The sequence below is a fragment of the Lactuca saligna genome, chromosome 9 (genome assembly GCF_052625555.1).
Source record: "Lactuca saligna cultivar CGN05327 chromosome 9, ASM5262555v1, whole genome shotgun sequence".
Lineage (NCBI taxonomy): Eukaryota > Viridiplantae > Streptophyta > Magnoliopsida > Asterales > Asteraceae > Lactuca > Lactuca saligna.
The window spans coordinates 162,203,067-162,220,844 of record NC_136425.1 but is presented as its reverse complement, the minus strand read 5'-3'; the positions used below and the strand labels follow the sequence as shown (position 1 = coordinate 162,220,844).

Here is a 17,778-nt window from a genome sequence, read left to right as displayed (position 1 = left end):
AAGAACAGACTCACCGAGTACAAGGCAATCTTCATACGACTCGACGAGTTGTTCATCCCACTCGTCGAGTTTCTCCACAACTTCATGCTACTCGCCGAGTCCACTCAAAGGACTCGCCAAGTCCCTTCATATCTCCTTACATGCAGAGGACATTTGAGTCATGCATGAACTCCAAACTGTAGATCCACCCTTCCCAAGCCTTTTCCCCACGTAAAGTTGCAAACTTTATGTGTAGAGAAGGAGATCTAGGCAAAATATGCTATAAACTAGGGCTTAAGGCAAAAAGGCTCCATGATCCACTCAAGGGTTGATACTTTACAGAATTCTAGACCAAAATAAGCATGGATCTGAGGTAGCAACCTCAGATCTGAACCTCTAGCTCAAAGGTTACTCTTAAGCCAAGAATGCCCAAAACACACACAAAGATCTAGGTGCAAAATGAGGGGAGATAGCAGCTTGTTACCTCCAAGATGAACACCACTGAAGTAGATCTCGGATCTACACCTCCTTCTTGAAAAAACCTACTTGCCCTTCAAGTTCCTTTCCCCAAAGTTCCTTCCTCCAAGCTTTAACTCTCAAAATGATGGAAGCTCTCACGAAATCAAGGGTGCACTGGCTCTCTAGGGTGATATGGGGGCTGAGGGAGGGACATAACACCCTTTAAATAGGATACAACTCCCGGGATTAGGGTTTTCCTCGTTCAGACCAAACTCGCTGAGTCACCTTGGCCGACTCGCCGAGTCGGTCGCTTACTCCTCGACCCGGATCCCGCTCGGACTCGCCGAGTCCATCCTTGGACTCGCTGAGTCTACCCTTAAATTAGGGCTTTTCTTTCCTTTCTTGGCCTTCGAAACTTTGGGTGTTACAACTCTCCCCCACTTAAACTAAACTTCATCCTCGAAGTTTACTATATTTCACTGCCTGCGATCTGCCTCCAATACCTCACCATTCGTTCTAACACCAGCTGCCTAACATTGCTGGCCCTCCACTCAGTCATTCAGACTAACATCAATCCTTACCGATAATGATCTCGGGTGCACCCTGACCCTGAACGTCCTGGAAACATGACTTACTCAACCGACAAACTTTCTAGTACTCTCCGGGTACTGCAACATAGGGGTTCACCCCTTCTTTCCTTACGCGATTTCCTTGCCTTCCCAAGGCAACTCTCCATAACCATCTATCTCCTCTGCCACCGTGAAGACCATGTCTTCACCCACTCTATTACTCCTGCTACTCAGTACGGGTCATCATTCCCAGTATCCACTTGCCGCTCTTTCTATTACCGTTCGTTGTCGAGCAACCCTCGACCGACTAACTGAATTCCACCATACTCTGCATCCCCGCACCACTACTGACTAGAAATTCTGCTATTCCTTATCTGGCTTTCAAATGAACTGAGACCATCCTGGTCCCTACCAACCTATCAATATCTGGATTGCCGACTCTCACCGATTGCTGGCCCAACACAACTACTAGTCGCTCCTAGCGACATTCGAAGAAACTCCCGCCACCTATACTTCTCAATCTATTCTACCACGCTGGCACTACAATATTCTGGGATCCTCGACCCCCTATCTAGAGACTAAGATCCTTACCAGGTCCCACCTGCACTGCTAAAACTCACGGGCCTCGCCCACGGGTCTCACCCAACCATACTACTGAGCAACCCTGCTCTCAGGTCACCTATACTGCTATCCTCATACGAGCCTCGCCCACGGGTCTCACCCAACTATATCCTAGAGCGGCCTCTTCCAAGGTCTCATCCCTCAAGGGCTATACAGGCAACTCCTTACCATTTTCATCCATTCCCATTCCCGATCCCTATCTGAATGCTAGGAGATAAGGGCCTCACCCCGACTCTGCCAACGAAGCTACTACGGAATGCTACAGCTGCCCCGTAGTCTTACATCACTTTCCACCACTGAATGTTGCTGAAGAAAACCGAGGCTCTCCCGCCACTCTTCCATGCTCTCCATGCTGCTTCTGCCACTGACTGCTAACATGAAAACATCTCTCGCTATTTGACCTCAAGATCTCCATTCCGACTCACACGAGTCCTACAGGCAACCCTTCAACCTGAATCCGAACCACATACTCACCATTACCCTTTACACGCACAGACTGATGGGGAGTTTCTCAAACTCCCAACCCTGAACTACTCAATCGGTCAAACGCTGAACTACCTCCTTTCCTTCTCAGAAATCACATACTCGATCTGGATTTGCGTGCCCTTACCCTTATACACTCGGAGGATTCTCCCCCACTTTGATCCTGCTTACACCTCGATGCTCGATGAAGAGAAATCCCAATCCTTGCTACCATAATCAATCTGCTGAGGAATCCCAAGCTTACCATAGCTAAGGGTCTCACCTGACCATTCTAAAACTTATACGGCTCCGAACTAGCGAGACATACCGAGTCTCTCCAAGGCATGCTACAGATACTGCACCCTAAGTAACCTTCTTCGATACAACCCATCCCTTCATTACTAACCAATATCCAAGGTATGCAGATGGCATATAACTTGATCATAGACAATCCTCTCAAAAATAAAATACTCATACAGATAATGATGAAGAACCATAACAATATAATCATGCACAAAATAAAAGAACTGAAAACGGAAGTCGCATACCTGCAACGTCCGGCGCTGCTCGCGTCTCCAAAGTACCCATCTGAAAATCCCTGCCTCCAACTGCAGGCGCCTCCGTACGGCCCTAACGGCCGTCTATGATCCTCAAAGTTGCAGGGGCAGGTGCCATCACCCGTCCTGCTGAAAGCAAACTGGGGCACTGGGCCTTCTTGTGGCCCCGCTGATTCCAGTGAAAACATATCAAGTCTGATCCCTGAGTGATGGTAACAGTACAATCTTTGCTAAAGTGACCAGTCCGACCGCACCTGAAACAGCCAAACTCACCACCACTACCACTCCTGCACGCACCCCCGTGCGTCCTGCCATACCTTCCGCATCGACTGCGGTCCTGATAATCCCTTGATCTCGACTCCGATCCCGTGGGCCTTTTTCCCGAACTTGCGGCTACCTGAACCTCATCCGGCTTCCTCTTCCGGATCTGCTCCAAATCAATTTCCCTCTCCCTGGCCCGAGAAATCATATCTTCCAGCATCTTACAACCGGACCTGCTCACGAACTCCTTGATATCATCCCTCAGCATCTCGTGATATCGTGCCTTCTTCATCTCCTCATCCGCGACATACTGCGGAAAAGGAAGGGCTCTCTCCTTGAACTTAGCGGTGATCTCTGCCACAATCTCAGTAGTCTGCGTCAAATCCTGAAACTCCCGGGCCAACTGCTGCACCTCAATAATCGGTGAAAACTCCACTCTGAACCTAGCTGAGAAATCACTCCAAGTCATCGCATCCAACGCGGCGTCATCACCCAAAGCATGACCAATCCCTCGCTCTGTCCTTCAGAAGATAGGAAGCGAGTCTGACCTTGTCCTCCTCAGGACACCGGCTCGTACAAAATGCGTTGGCAACATCAGCTAACCATCTGCTGCTAGTGATGGGGTCCCTAGCCCCGTGATAATCTGGTGCCCCGCAAGCCCTGAACTCCCGAAATGTCAAGGTGCGCGCTCCCAGCAAGGCCATCATCTCAGTACGGAAGGCTCTCAGCCTCTCATCCAAAATCTCCAATATACCCTCCTTGACCGTGCCAAAGATCACAGGAGTCTGAGCTAGAATAATGCGCGTCACCTCGGCTGATATCAACTCTCTCATCCGCTCCTCGAGCTGCTCGGCCCCTAAACCCGAGCCCAATCCTTCTCCGGCGCCTGATCCGCCCGATGGTCCCTCTTGCAATGTCACCATACTGAAACATATAACATAACCATTACCAGAATACTCCTCACTGCCCCGAGACCAAACATACTCACTACCAGGTTCCCGGTCTTGTCTCGGTCTTTCCCGAATCGAGTACGGATCCTCTGCTTTCAGTAGTACGGGCGCATACTACCTTCCACATCTATCCGTACTTTCCTCAAGAACTTCTTTGACTCCACCGGGTCCCTTTTCTACTACTACTGCTCCCAGCACTACCTCATCCTAGGCTTACCCTAGGGAAACCTTTGACTCAACTCAAACCAGTCCTCAGCTGCTGAAGGCCTCCTTGCAATGCCAGTTAGCCATTACCTGGATACCATCACATGTGACGAGGCTCAGATAACCCTTCAAGTAAAAGACTCGTTCCTACAACGGTTGGACTCAAACAAGAGCTGCGCAATAGGACCAAATCCAACACTTTGAGATTATTCAACCCTGATCACATGCGACGTGACGTATCCACCTAATGGCTAACTCCCATCACTTAGAATCCCACAATGCACTAAGCAAGCAGCATTCAGACAAGGGAAAGCCTAACCATATCATACTCAAGCAATCATATCCACATAGCAAGAATCTTAACTAGCATGCAATACAGCTCATAAACTCAGGCATAACCTAATCAGGCTATCCTACTACTGACTATTCAGCACTATCATGCAGATCAAAAACACATATAATAGGCACATAAGGCATCCTCCCTAGATCCATAGTCCTAATCTAGCATGTTGTTCTATTAATTGATAATCAAATCATAAACTTGTATGGGTATTTTGGGGTACTTACTTGAGCTCGGTTGATTGCATGCACCACACCTCTTTTCTCTTGTCAAAGTTCTTTTCTTTCTGAATTCTTTTTACGTTTCTAAAACCATTTTCTTTCTCAAAACTCTTTTTACCAAAACTATCTTTCCATTTTGAAAACTTCCTTACCAATTCCTCAGTTTGAGTTCAGACACACCCGAGAGCATGTCCGAATCCCTCAAACCAAGGCTCTGATACCAACTTGTAACGACCCAAAATTTAAGACCGAAAATTTCTTTTAATAAATCATTTCTTAAAGTAAAGTCATCATTCCAAAACATAATATGAGTATAAGTTTTCAAAACACATATTCAATATCAGAGTAAACATTCCCAGGTTGTCTAATCTATAGTGTGTGCCATGCGATCACCCCAAGTTCTTCCCTCTGCTACCGGAAGTACCTGAAACCAAAACTGAAAACCGTAAGCACGAAGCTTAGTGAGTTCCCCACCCTACCACATACCACGCATAACCACATATTGCACATACTGTGCCACGCCCGCTACCTTGGGCCTCGCCCGCTACAACGGCCCCGCCGCTCCAGGCCCCGCCTGGCTTCAAGCCCCGCTCGGGTACAGATCTGTTTTACTTAGGCCTCGCCTGTCACAGGGCCTCGCCCGCCAAAAAATAATAACACATAAACATTTCACAACACATAACTAACACATGCAACTGGTTTTGTCCTAAGGCCTCGCCTATCCTAGGCCTCGCCCATGTCCTGCTACTGATGAGTCATGGAACCCCGTCCACGCTCCTAATGGTAGTGAGGTACGGGCCTAGCCCACTCTCACTCCTATTCTAGTTTGGGCCTCGCTCCTGTTCTGCTACTAATGAGATATGGAACCCCATCCACACTCTGCTATTGGTGAGATACGGGACCTCGCCCACGCTCACCTCCCTACCAGGCACATACATGTATCACACAGAAAACAAGTATAATCTATATAAATGAATCCTTGGGCACCCACCCGCTATTACTAGACCTCATCCTGAATATCATACTAGCATACCGTGCCCAGGGCTAACCCCCGGGTCTTCTACTCATAACTACATGGGCCGGCATTGTGGCCTTAGACCCATTCACACAAAGGGAAACTCACCTGCACTGGCTAAACTTGTTGATGATCTCACTAGCTGCTACCCGACAACTCCCGGAACTCCTACTCCCCTTGCTCCCCGAACTACCAATATCAATGCAACACTGAGTCTAACTGTCCCCCGAAAGACAACCAAGTCAACCCTGGTCCAAGTCAAAGTCCTGGTCAAGGTCAACCTTCCAGGTTAAACCTACTCGCCGAGTCACCCTACTGACTCGCTGAGTTCATAATGTTCAGATTCCTTCCATTCGCGACTCGACTCGCCGAGTCAGTCCATGACTCGCCGAGTCTACCGATTTCTGAGTCCAGACATGTCCAACTCACTGAGTCTCTACCCGACTCACTTATTCGAGTCTCAAATCGAAGGGTTTGGGGTTTCGCGACCTGACTCGCCGAGTCCAAGAACAGACTCGCCGAGTACAAGGCAATCTTCATACAACTCGACGAGTTGTTCATCCCACTCGTCGAGTTTCTCCACAACTTCATGCTACTCGTCGAGTCCACTCAAAGGACTTGTCGAGTCCCTTCAGATCTCCTTACATGCAGAGGACATTTGAGTCATGCATGAACTCCAAACTGTAGATCCACCCTTCCCAAGCCTTTTCCCCACGTAAAGTTGCAAACTTTACGTGTAGAGAAGGAGATCTAGGCAAAATATGCTATAAACCAGGGCTTAAGGCAAAAAGGCTCCATGATCCACTCAAGGGCTGATACTTTATGGAATTCTAGACCAAAATAAGCATGGATCTGAGGTAGCAACCACAGATCTGAACCTCTAGTTCAAAGGTTACTCTTAAGCCAAGAATGCCCAAAACACACACAAAGATCTAGGTGCAAATGAGGGGAGATAGCAGCTTGTTACCTCCAAGATGAACACCACTGAAGTAGATCTCGGATCTACACCTCCTCCTTAAAGCAACCAACTTGCCCTTCAAGTTCCTTTCCCCCAAAGTTACTTCCTCCAAGCTTTAACTCTCAAAATGATGGAAGCTCTCACGAAATCAAGGGTGCACTCGCTCTCTAGGGTGATATAGGGGCTGAGGGAGGGACATAACACCCTTAAAATAGGATACAACTCCCGGGATTAGGGTTTTCCTCATTCAGACCAGACTCGCCGAGTCACCTTGGCCGACTCGCCGAGTCGATCGCTTACTCCTCGACCCAGATCCCGCTCGGACTCGTCGAGTCCCTCCTTGGACTCGCCGAGTCTACCCTTAAATTAGGGATTTTCTTTCCTTTCTTGGCCTTCGAAACTTTGGGTGTTACAATTAATTTACCAAAGATGAAAAACTCTCATTCATCATACAATACAAGTCGCACAATTCCAAGTTTCTATCCAATTGAACCTTGGGTGATGAGAATATTTCCTTATTTGGTAAATTATGACACTACCACAAATGAAAGAATCAAATCCATTTACCAATATTGCTTATCAATGGAAACATATAAACAACAATTTTATCACAAATGTCATTGTAAGGATACTTAAAATAAATAAAACAATTTTTTCTTTTATTTTAAAAACTTGCGGAAAAACTTCTCCTTACAATGCAAATACATATGAAAAACTTTGTTGTTATCTATTTCTAAGCAGTATATCATAACTCTTAAGCAACAGCTCAAAAATGCTGATCACCGAACCATGCGATTGAAATCCATTTTCGCGATTAGAATTAGCACACTCTTTCTTTAAGCTTCCTTTGATTCTTCCAAAACATCAAAATGCAATTACATTGCATTATGTATTAAGAATCTCCAAATAGGATCTTAATAGAGTTAGATAATGGACTTTACCTAAAGTAGAGTCAAACATTTGACTTTAATATCCTTATGGACTTTTAGGTAAATTTGGCAGCTTCGCAACCAATGCCCCTTCTTTTAGCAAAAGAAACATATGGATTCTTTGGAAATGGTACACGAGACTATCACAAACTTAGCCTTTCTCTTTACCATTGGGTCAAACGACTTGACCATGGCCGATCCCTTTCCATTGGGAAGAGAAAGTTTTTCTGGACTTCTAGTGTTATCATTGTTAATGTCCATGAAAGTTTGGGAAGTAGATCTTCCAATCTAATTTGCTTTACCAATGCTCCAAATCATTGTTGATTCAGCATCATCAAGCAAATAGGTAAGATCATTAAGGCTCATGTCGTGATCTGTCATCAGGGAGTGACTGAAGAACCAAGTCAACAGCCAGTTACCTCAAGACTTCGACACCCGACTCTCTCGGCTTGTCAATATGTGACTTAACCTCTAATATGTAAGCACATATAGAGTTTGCTTGCCAATAGGGATTGAGTGACTTAGAACTTATCAAGTCTTGAAACTTGTGGGATTGCGAGATTTATTGGAGGAGGTGGAGGAATTCAAGTATGATTTCCAGTCCCACTAATGTGCAACAAAGGGATTGATCTTTCACCTTGGTTGCCATTTGGGATATCATCTTCATTAGGAAGCTTGTTCCTAAAGATTTAGGAAGACCATAGTTATCTGAAGGAGACATCTATAAGGGATAAATTCAAGTTAGTTGATTTCAAGTCCTTAATATAACACCCAATATGAAATATTAAGGCTAGGATCCAACAACCTTTTCATAACTGGAAGATGGATGTCGTAATCCGAGTTATAAAATAGTTGAAGGTAGGTAAATGACGATTTACCAAATTCCACCATGAAATATGAAATATAATTAAGTTTTAATTGGATTTGAATTCCTGGATCTTTTGAGATACATTGAACTTTCAATGGCATGTTTGAAACTCCTAGATTTTTTGAGATACATTGAACTTTCAATGGCATGTTTGAATCTCGATTGCGCCCTCTCAAGTTTGTGACTGGGATGCCGAGGATCACAAACAAGGTGTAGCTAACCATGCAAATTGACTTGGTATCCTTAACGTTATCACCTAATCGATGTACCGGTTAACCACACACGCTCCACCGATCTATAATAAAGTCAAGTTACCCTTTGCCACTCTTACTAGTCCTTATTAGTGTGCCGGTTAACCACACACGCTACACTAACGACTTGGTAAGGTACAAAGTGTAATTTAATGGGTTAGCACCTTTTCACATTTTCCTAAGTAACTAAGGTTGGGAATTTATAAGTGTTTAGTTACTTAGTATTTATCATTATATTTTTAATGAATGGAGAATTATAGTCCTTTCCTACCCATTCGGCTAACAACCCTTCACCAGTCAAGGAAGCGGTGGGTGAGAGTGGACACCCATTAAACTGTCATTTTATAGGCAGTAACCTTATACCCCCCTTATAGACCGGCTTCGTGAATAAGGCCTATTAATGGTAATATTGAGTTTATCTTATACATATCTATATAATTAAAATTATAATAATAGTATAAGGTTGTATTTAAAACATTTAAAATACTTGGTGGTTTAATCCATTAATTAAATTATACTCTTAATTTATATCTTTATAGAATTATTAACTCTTTTAATTAAACACTTTAATTAATTTAATGAAGTCCATAAAGTTTGAATTTTAACTTTTAAAATTGTAGAGTTTGGAATTAAAGCATTAATGTGAGTGAGACTTTACAAATTTCAAAACTTGAGGGCAAGTTTTCAAACTATTCAAAACCTTTCATTTCATAACTTATGAGTTTAATGGTTCATTAAAATGAAGACTCTTCATTTTTATGTAACTCCTTATCTTTTAATAACAATTTTAAGGAAGTGACTTTTCAACATCCATAACTTGAGGATAAGTTATGGAGTCATAAAACCATTTAATGAAAAACACTCTTCATCTTTTATGTAACCTATGACACATTTATGAGTTTTAAGATTCATAAATATGACTTTTCATATAACTTGAAGACAAGTTACAAAAACATATTTTATGAACTAACTCTAGATTAATTTGGATTGAAAACAACTAAAACATATTTTTTTTTCATTAATCTAAACTAACTCATAAATCAAGGAAACATAAAACTCTTGATAATCCATAATTTGAGGACAAGTTATGGACACCATACAATTTCATTGAGATCAAGAATTATACTAACAAACAATTTGCACATAACTCCTATGATCTACCAAAATTCATAAGCATGAACATTCATAATCAAAATTTTTTAAGAACTAAATAAACACATATAAAACTTGAAACTTTGATTATAGCATTGAAATTGGTTTAGCATAATCATTACCTCATTAAAAATTAGGTTTATAAGTCCAAAACAGTTAAAGGTAATGATTCTAGACCAATTCCAGCACCAAAACTCGAAGATATACTGATTGGGGTTCCAACTCGTCGAGTACATCAACCAACTCGGTGAGTTGGATGAGTTTACATTTGGACTCATCGAGTCCCATCATGGACTCGGCGAGTCTGCTGTGCAGACAGTGCCAAAATTCGATTTTCAGCCAATTTGCATCAAGTATAAGTGAAAACAAGCCTAGTCTCTGATACCACTAATGGGTTTTGAGCATTCTAACACTCCTATGGTGTACATGCAACCCTAAATACTTTGGATCTATGTTTTCTCTATTATACATGCAAATATCCATTTTCCAAGGTATTTCTCTAACTAGCATAATATAAAGTACAAATAATACAAAATCTAGTAGAATGACACACCTCTTTGTTGGTGCTTGATTCCATGTAGCTTGAGAGCCTAGCGCCCCAAGTGTGACACCTCAAATGGTTCACAAAACATCAAATTCACTTGGAATTAACATGAGAGAAATCATCACTTCACGAAATCGGCTTGCCCTCCATACATAGACCTAGTGGCCAATTTTGACAAGAACGATATGTTTATATAGTGTGACACAAATAGGGTAAACCCTAATTTTCATGGCTTTCCATTTCCTTGGATCGATGGGTTCAAATACACCATGGAGCATCCATGAAGCATCCTATGGGTTTTATCCCAACTTGATAATCCATGGGGCATTAGCCCACTATACAAGTATAGATGATTTACATAATTTACCCATATATTTAATTAGTCTCCTTTTGATCACTTAATTAATTCTAGATTAATTCTTGATCAATACTAATTAAATAATCTTATTAATATATTATAACTTATAATATATTAATAAACCTTAAGTGTTATTTCTCTCATTTTAGTATATCCAAATGCATGATGTCCTGCAACCCAAATGGACCATGCCGGGTTGGATTAAGTATATACGAATTATAGTTATGGACTTAGACACTAATCCAACAGTCTCCCACTTGGATAAGTCTAAAACTATTATTGCAAGTACGACTTCATAACCCGACTAACAATCGTAGCTCTCAAAAGCTGTTGTCGAACTCTGAACAAATTAATGATGTGTCCATTAGATAAATGATCATATATTCCTCCATTCTAGATATCATGTGGACTGATACATGGATTATAATCATTCTCTTTGTCCATCCGTTGTTTCCCGATTTCCAATTTATGACGACTGACTAATTGAACAAATCAAATCAGTCCAGGCCCGGCCGAGCACTTACATTTTGTCATCACTAAATCATCAAGGGGCCCACAAATATCGCTTTTATCCCATTAAGAGTAAAAGGAATGGATAAACTTTGACTCATATGCTTGTACTGACTACTTGCACGTTTTCGTGCAACCAACAACTAAGAGAAGGGCTAGCCGGGCTGAGGTTGTAGCGGCAAGTGTGGTAAGACGCATGAGGATACGTGCAAGTCGGGTAGTTCGAGCTGTTTTAGGTGTGGCCGAGCTAGTCACGTCAGCAGAGAATCTACAACTACCACCACCACAATATCAGATCTGATTTGCTTCCAGTGTTATCAGAGGGGCCACAAGAGGTCCTAGCACCCGATTTTAGCAGTATCAGGACAGGTGGCGGCACCCGCTCCTGCTACATTGAGGATTACCAATGGTCATTAGTGCCGGATAGAGGCACCTATGGCGAAGAATAGAACCTTCCAGCTGACAGAGGAGGCACGTGCAGCTCCCGATGTTGTGACCGGTATACATCTTCTACTTATATCTTTATTTATTTTGATTTGTCGCTTATGTTTATATGTTTCATTATAACGTTGTTCTTAGTGAACGACATATTTTCTCTGGTATTATTTGATTCGGGGGCTACCCGATCTTTTGTGTCGCTTGCACTTAGTAAGTGATTTGTTAGAGCTTCGGGGGAGCTCGACTATCATCTTGATGTAGAGATCACAGATGATAGGACAGTACGGGTTGTGAGGGTTCATCGGGGATGTATACTTCAGTTGTTCAATGAGCAATTTTCCGTGGTTAGTCCCTATTCCCCTGCGAGGGAATAAGGTTATTGTAGGTATGGACTGGTTGAGCCCTAATGGGGCAGTGATCTACTGAGATCAGTAGCTTGTATGATTTCGGACCCCAAGCAGGGGAGGTTTGTTGATTTAGGGGGAGAGGTCGTAGTGTGGACCGACTTTGTGTTCAGCAGCAAGGGAGAGACACTACCTATAGCAGGGTTGCACAGGTTATGTTGCTTATATCATGCATACCCGCGATAAGGGTAAGGTTACCATGGATGATGTACCGATCGTACAAAAATACACGGGCGTGTTCCCATAGGATTTTACTGGGGTACCTCCGGAGAGGCAAGTGGAGTTCAGGATTGACCTAGTTCCTGGTGCGACTCCGATAGCCAAGGCACCATATCAGTTGGCTCCTCCTGAGATGCAGGAGTCGTCTACACAACTGTAGGAGCTGTTAGACAAATGATTTATCAGGCCGATCAATTTTCCATGGGGAGCCCCAATCCTAATTTTGAAGAAGATGGACGGGTCACATCGGATGTGTATAGATTATCGGGAGTCGAAAAAGGTAACGATGAAGAACCATCCCGAGGATTGATGACTTATTTCACCAGATTCAGGGTACATCTTGGTTCTCCAAGATTGATCTGTGGTCAGGTTATCACCAGATGCGAGTCAAGGATGATGATGTGAAAAAGACAACCTTTCAGACTCGTTATGGTCATTATGAGTTTGTAGTGATGCCGTTTGGGCTCACCAATTCTCCTACCGCGTTTGTGGATCTCATGAACCGCGTATGCAGACCGATGCTAGACCGATTTGTTATAGTCTTCATCAACAATATCTTGGTTTACTCCAAGACTCAGGAGCAGCATGAGGAGCACCTGAGGAGGTGCTGGAGACACTAAGTAGGGAGAGACTTCTCAAAAAGTTCTGATGGACCTCCTGTATCACCATCCTCGCTCACTCAAATGCTCTTCCTCCTGATGATTCCCTCTAACCTAGATGATCGACGCTTTGCAACTCTATTTTTATTTACCTTTGTTTCTCTTCTCAAAAACCCCAATCGCACCTATGTCTAATGAATATCCAGCTTTTAAAACCCTATCTAGCCACTGCCATTGCCACCCCCTCTCTTACTCCTATATTACCTTCTGTTATGACGAGAAACCCTAACAGTCTCCACAACCCTAACCATCTCCACATAGTCTCTGCTCTTACACCATTATTCTGATGATGAACCACACCACGATCTGATTTTGTGTCTCTCTTTCTCTATCAGGTGCGATTTCTTTTTGTTTTTCTCTTGATCCATTTCTATCCTTTTAGCTAAAGCTTGAAGAGTTATTGCACTTGTGCATATGGTGTCAATACCTGGTTAAAAGTCAAACAACCCCTACCGATGAGTCTCATGTGTATTTACCATCCTACCCTATCAATTGCGATTAGTCTCAATTGCGATTTCTTTGTTTTTTTTACTGGTGTTCCAGCCTACCAAACTACCCGAGAATTGGTAACATTAATCAGATTGTTGATGTTGATTTCAATTTTATGGGTTCTTTTGTACTCCCCGATTAGTGATTTCATATTCAACACTAAGGCATCTACGATGTGTATCAGGCGCTTTCAATCAATGGTTTGTCTTTTCTCTTTGTTGACATGTATTATTGGTCATAATTTTTCAAGGTTGACAAGTGTTTCTCATATGCTTACGAGAAGAAGCTCTGGAATTTTAAAAGAATGATCTAATGGTTTATTGATTTTGAAAGTGGAGGAAGAGAATGAGATGATGTTTTTATGACTCAAGGCCACCAAGGAGACGATACTTGATCAATGGTTATGAGAACGTAGGGAGTGTATGAAGAGGTAAATCTGGAATTTAAGCTAAAATTGTTTACAACTACCATATATATATATATATATATATATATATATATATATATATATATATATATATATATATATATATATATATATATATATATATATATATATATATATATATATATATATATATATATATATATATATATATATATATATATATATAACCTTGAAGGACTGTATTGCAAAAATGGAACCATCTGGTATGCTTTTTCATATTGTTTTTCCAAAATTGTTGCCCTAGAAAAATGTCCATATTGGTATAATTTTTTCATTTTGTTCTTTAATCATTTACTCTATTTTCTTTTAAAAAAACCATTTATTTTTGTTATGTTGATTCCCAAGTTTAAATTTTTATGTTTCCTAGGTTAAGACCACAATTCATGCTTTCAAATTATTGGTTTCGGGAAGAAATGCTTCCCTTAAATTTTAATTTTAAGAAATGGTTGATTATTTGATATTATGTGGCATCTTCATATCCAGATCTTGGAAAATGAACCCAGGGACTCCACTACAGAGGAGTCACAACAACATAAAAATTTTGTTCTCTCCTGAACTTCATTCAGGTAAATTGTATTATTTACTAAAATGTATATAGTTTCTTACCAACCACCGAAGTATATATATTCACACACGGATTCAGGGGTGTTCGTCCTTTTTTATTTGTTCTAAGATCACAACAAACGAAACTAACATGGTTACAAGTGTATACCTTCCAGCCTATTGAGGAATAATAAAGTGTATTCTATTGTTTTCTTATGGATTATGCAAATAACGAATTATTCTAGGATTTTGAGACGAGTTTCATGCTAATTTCTAGGGATTCTAAGACTATATCAAAGTTTTTTCCAGGTTGTCAACCCAATTGGCGATTTCCTATATCGGATGACGCCACATAATAACAAATATTTTAACACATCAAAAACTACAACAATCCTGGTATATTTAAGTTTCTTTGTGTTCATTTCTTTGTAATTTTTGTGGAACTTTGTATATTCGCAGCTATATAAAAGAAGTTAGTAGGCCTAGGCTTTGAAAGATGATATAGAAGCACTCAGGTAACTTTTGAAATTATATATTTGTATAGGTCAAGGAATTATTGAAGGTTAGGAGGAGCAACATGTCCAAGAATAATCCAATTTTAATTCCATTCATGATGGTATTTGGAAAGTCATGTGTTAAAGGGCAAATGACGAAATTATATTAATACGCATGTAATTTTTTTCAATTCATCTGATATAGTCAGTAATTAAACACTTAATCCTTTCAATTGTCGGTTTTACGGTTTTTATTGAAGGTGCATAAAAAGGAGCTTGGATGGTAGGATGAGGCTCCTAAGATGATTTTTTGCTAAAATGATATTCCATTTAACTATTTTGTATTTGTGTAAAATAAAAACATGTGTTAGTGAGATAAAATAATATAACTAGGCCCATTTAACCTTCCTATCAGAGTTAGGGGCAAAAAGGTCATAACATGAAAAGAAAAAGCAAGGCGGTTGGGATGTACATGGAAAATGAGCAAAACTTTAAAAAGATAATATCTATATAGATCCAAAACTCATAGCAGGTAAGGGCAGTCCCAAGGGTAAAATGGTCAAATCTTGGAACAAAGTGTTGTGTGGGAATTCTACAAAAGAGTTTGTTTTTTTGTTTTTTGTAAACTTTTTCTGAGTATTTATCTCTCAAATAAAATAGATAGTTTCTCTAATACAACTTTGAGTTACCGATTCTAATTTGTTTTTGGCGGCTGTTACATTAAAAAACTCAACTAATATATTTGTATAAACTGTGAGTTTGAAATCTTCATGAATGTTTCTGCATTGACATGTTTGCCTTTAAATTTGGTTTGCCTATATATGTTGTCTCTTTTGAAAGAGAATTTTGATTTATAAAGTCAAAAGGCATCTTGCTCAATTTGGATGCGAAATGATTGGTTTTTGGTTTTTTGCAACAAAGTAAATGTGTGAACTACAAAGGGGTAGTGTTACTTTTGGAAATGATGACAATTTTTATTTAGAATTATAATATGTATGAAGTGTTTTTATAGAAGGGTTAAAATGCTAAGAATAACAATTTAGGTTCATTTATTTATTTATTATAACATGTATTTTTTTAAATAATTCAAAATTAAAAAAATGTCAAAAATAAATTGATAAGGTGGATTTATTTATTTATTTATCTAGGTTATGTGGATGCAGTTTTACTTATCTTCTCATATTTTGATTTTAGAATACTTTATTGATAATTATACTGTCCATCTTACTTGTGCACTTGATTTCAAGACCATACAAATTAGGGTAAGTATATACTTTCATTCAAACAAAGCGTGATGGAGATTGTTTGGCACATGATATAAAAAGACACCTCAATTTTGAATATTTTCAAGTAATGATGAAATAGTTAATTTCTATATTATAGCATCAAACCATCATTTACATTAAATTATTATGCCCCACTTTTGATGAAGTTATGTAAGATATTGTCAAATATTGATAAGTTTATTATTGCATCAAACTATCATTTGCAAGTAATGATGGAAAGGCACCTCAATTTTGAAGATATCGAACTTTATGTTGGTGTAAAAACAATTATAATAGTATTTTTCATATTTAAATGATAGAAATTTGAGTTTTTATTATTACTATTAGTGCTATAGCATTTTAATTACATGTACCTTATTATTGTGTCAACGTTGGTTTTCTTATTCTTTCAATATCAAAATTAATTGTTTGCGGCGCTCCTCTAAAAGGTTTTTGGTATCCTTATAGTAAAAGATTTTTTTTGGTATCCTCATAGTAAAAGAAAATAAACTCATATAAGAATTTATGTGATACTTGGATCATTTAGGTTGTCTTCCATTTATCAAATATGTATATTCTAATTTAGTACATTGATATAAGTAGCAAGTACAATAATAAATTCTCAAAATGTAACTACCATAACAATATTTTCATATTTATGTTAAAAAATTAATTGTTATCATGAAAGTTTTTTTTATTGAACTTTATATTAGTGTAAAAACCATTACAATAGTAATTTTATATTTAAATGATAGAAATTTGGGTTTTTATTATTACTATTAGTGTTATTGTTATCATTATTATTGTAAATCGTAAATCTCGGTAAATATTGATGAAGTTATGTAACATATTGTCAAATATTGATAAGTTTATTGTTTATATAAAATATACAAATAAAAAAAGCTAATATATAGCATCAAAAAGTTTTGATAATTTACAATACTGAAAAGTTTTGTGAACACAACAATAATGAATACAAGAATTTTGAGACTCGCGATATTAGTTTTCCAATTTCTAGCATTGTATATTAATTTTTATTATAATTATTATTATTATTATTAGATATGCCTTCACCAGCCCACACAGGTTAGTTGGCCGTTTGGAAACTGTAAATCCATAAATGACTGCAAAATCTTTTACAAGAAAAATGTAAGTTCAGAACAAAGTTTTGAGGTTTGTGTAGTTGGGTGGAATGGAATAAGTGAGGTAATGGAATGAGTAATTACATTCCATGATATTTGTATCACTAAAATTTAGTTATATTTATATGGGTTATAACCGAAAGAACAAGAGCAAAAGGGTAGTTTTGTACTTACACACGCCAGTGGATTAAAGCAAATCATGGACATCAAAAGCCACCTTCTATGTTTCGACCACACAACCGGACAAAGAGAGTGCATTCCATTCTAATAAACAAAAAAAATGAAATTCTTGAATAAACCTTTTTTAGAAAACCAAAATGTTATAGAAACAATTGGTGAATATATATATATATATATATATATATATATATATATATATATATATATATATATATATATATATATATATATATATATATATATATATATATATACCTTTCTATCATAACCATACCAAAGCAAATGTTGT

At 39.3% G+C, this 17,778-nt stretch overlaps 1 long non-coding RNA gene across 5 annotated transcripts; it reads left to right on the top strand.

The window, feature by feature from the left end:
• The first annotated feature begins 12,848 nt into the window (after nucleotides 1-12,848).
• On the top strand, nucleotides 12,849-15,580 carry LOC145018498 (uncharacterized). 5 transcript variants are annotated; one of them, XR_013667043.1, is made up of 4 exons: nucleotides 12,849-13,263; nucleotides 13,668-13,847; nucleotides 14,349-14,431; nucleotides 14,718-15,580. It is a non-coding gene; the product is annotated as an uncharacterized LOC145018498 (long non-coding RNA). The 5 variants fall into 5 exon arrangements; XR_013667041.1 differs by having other exon boundaries at nucleotides 14,349-14,804; nucleotides 14,953-15,580; XR_013667042.1 differs by adding an exon at nucleotides 13,472-13,617 and having other exon boundaries at nucleotides 13,751-13,847; nucleotides 14,349-15,580.
• Nucleotides 15,581-17,778: the final 2,198 nt, after the last annotated feature.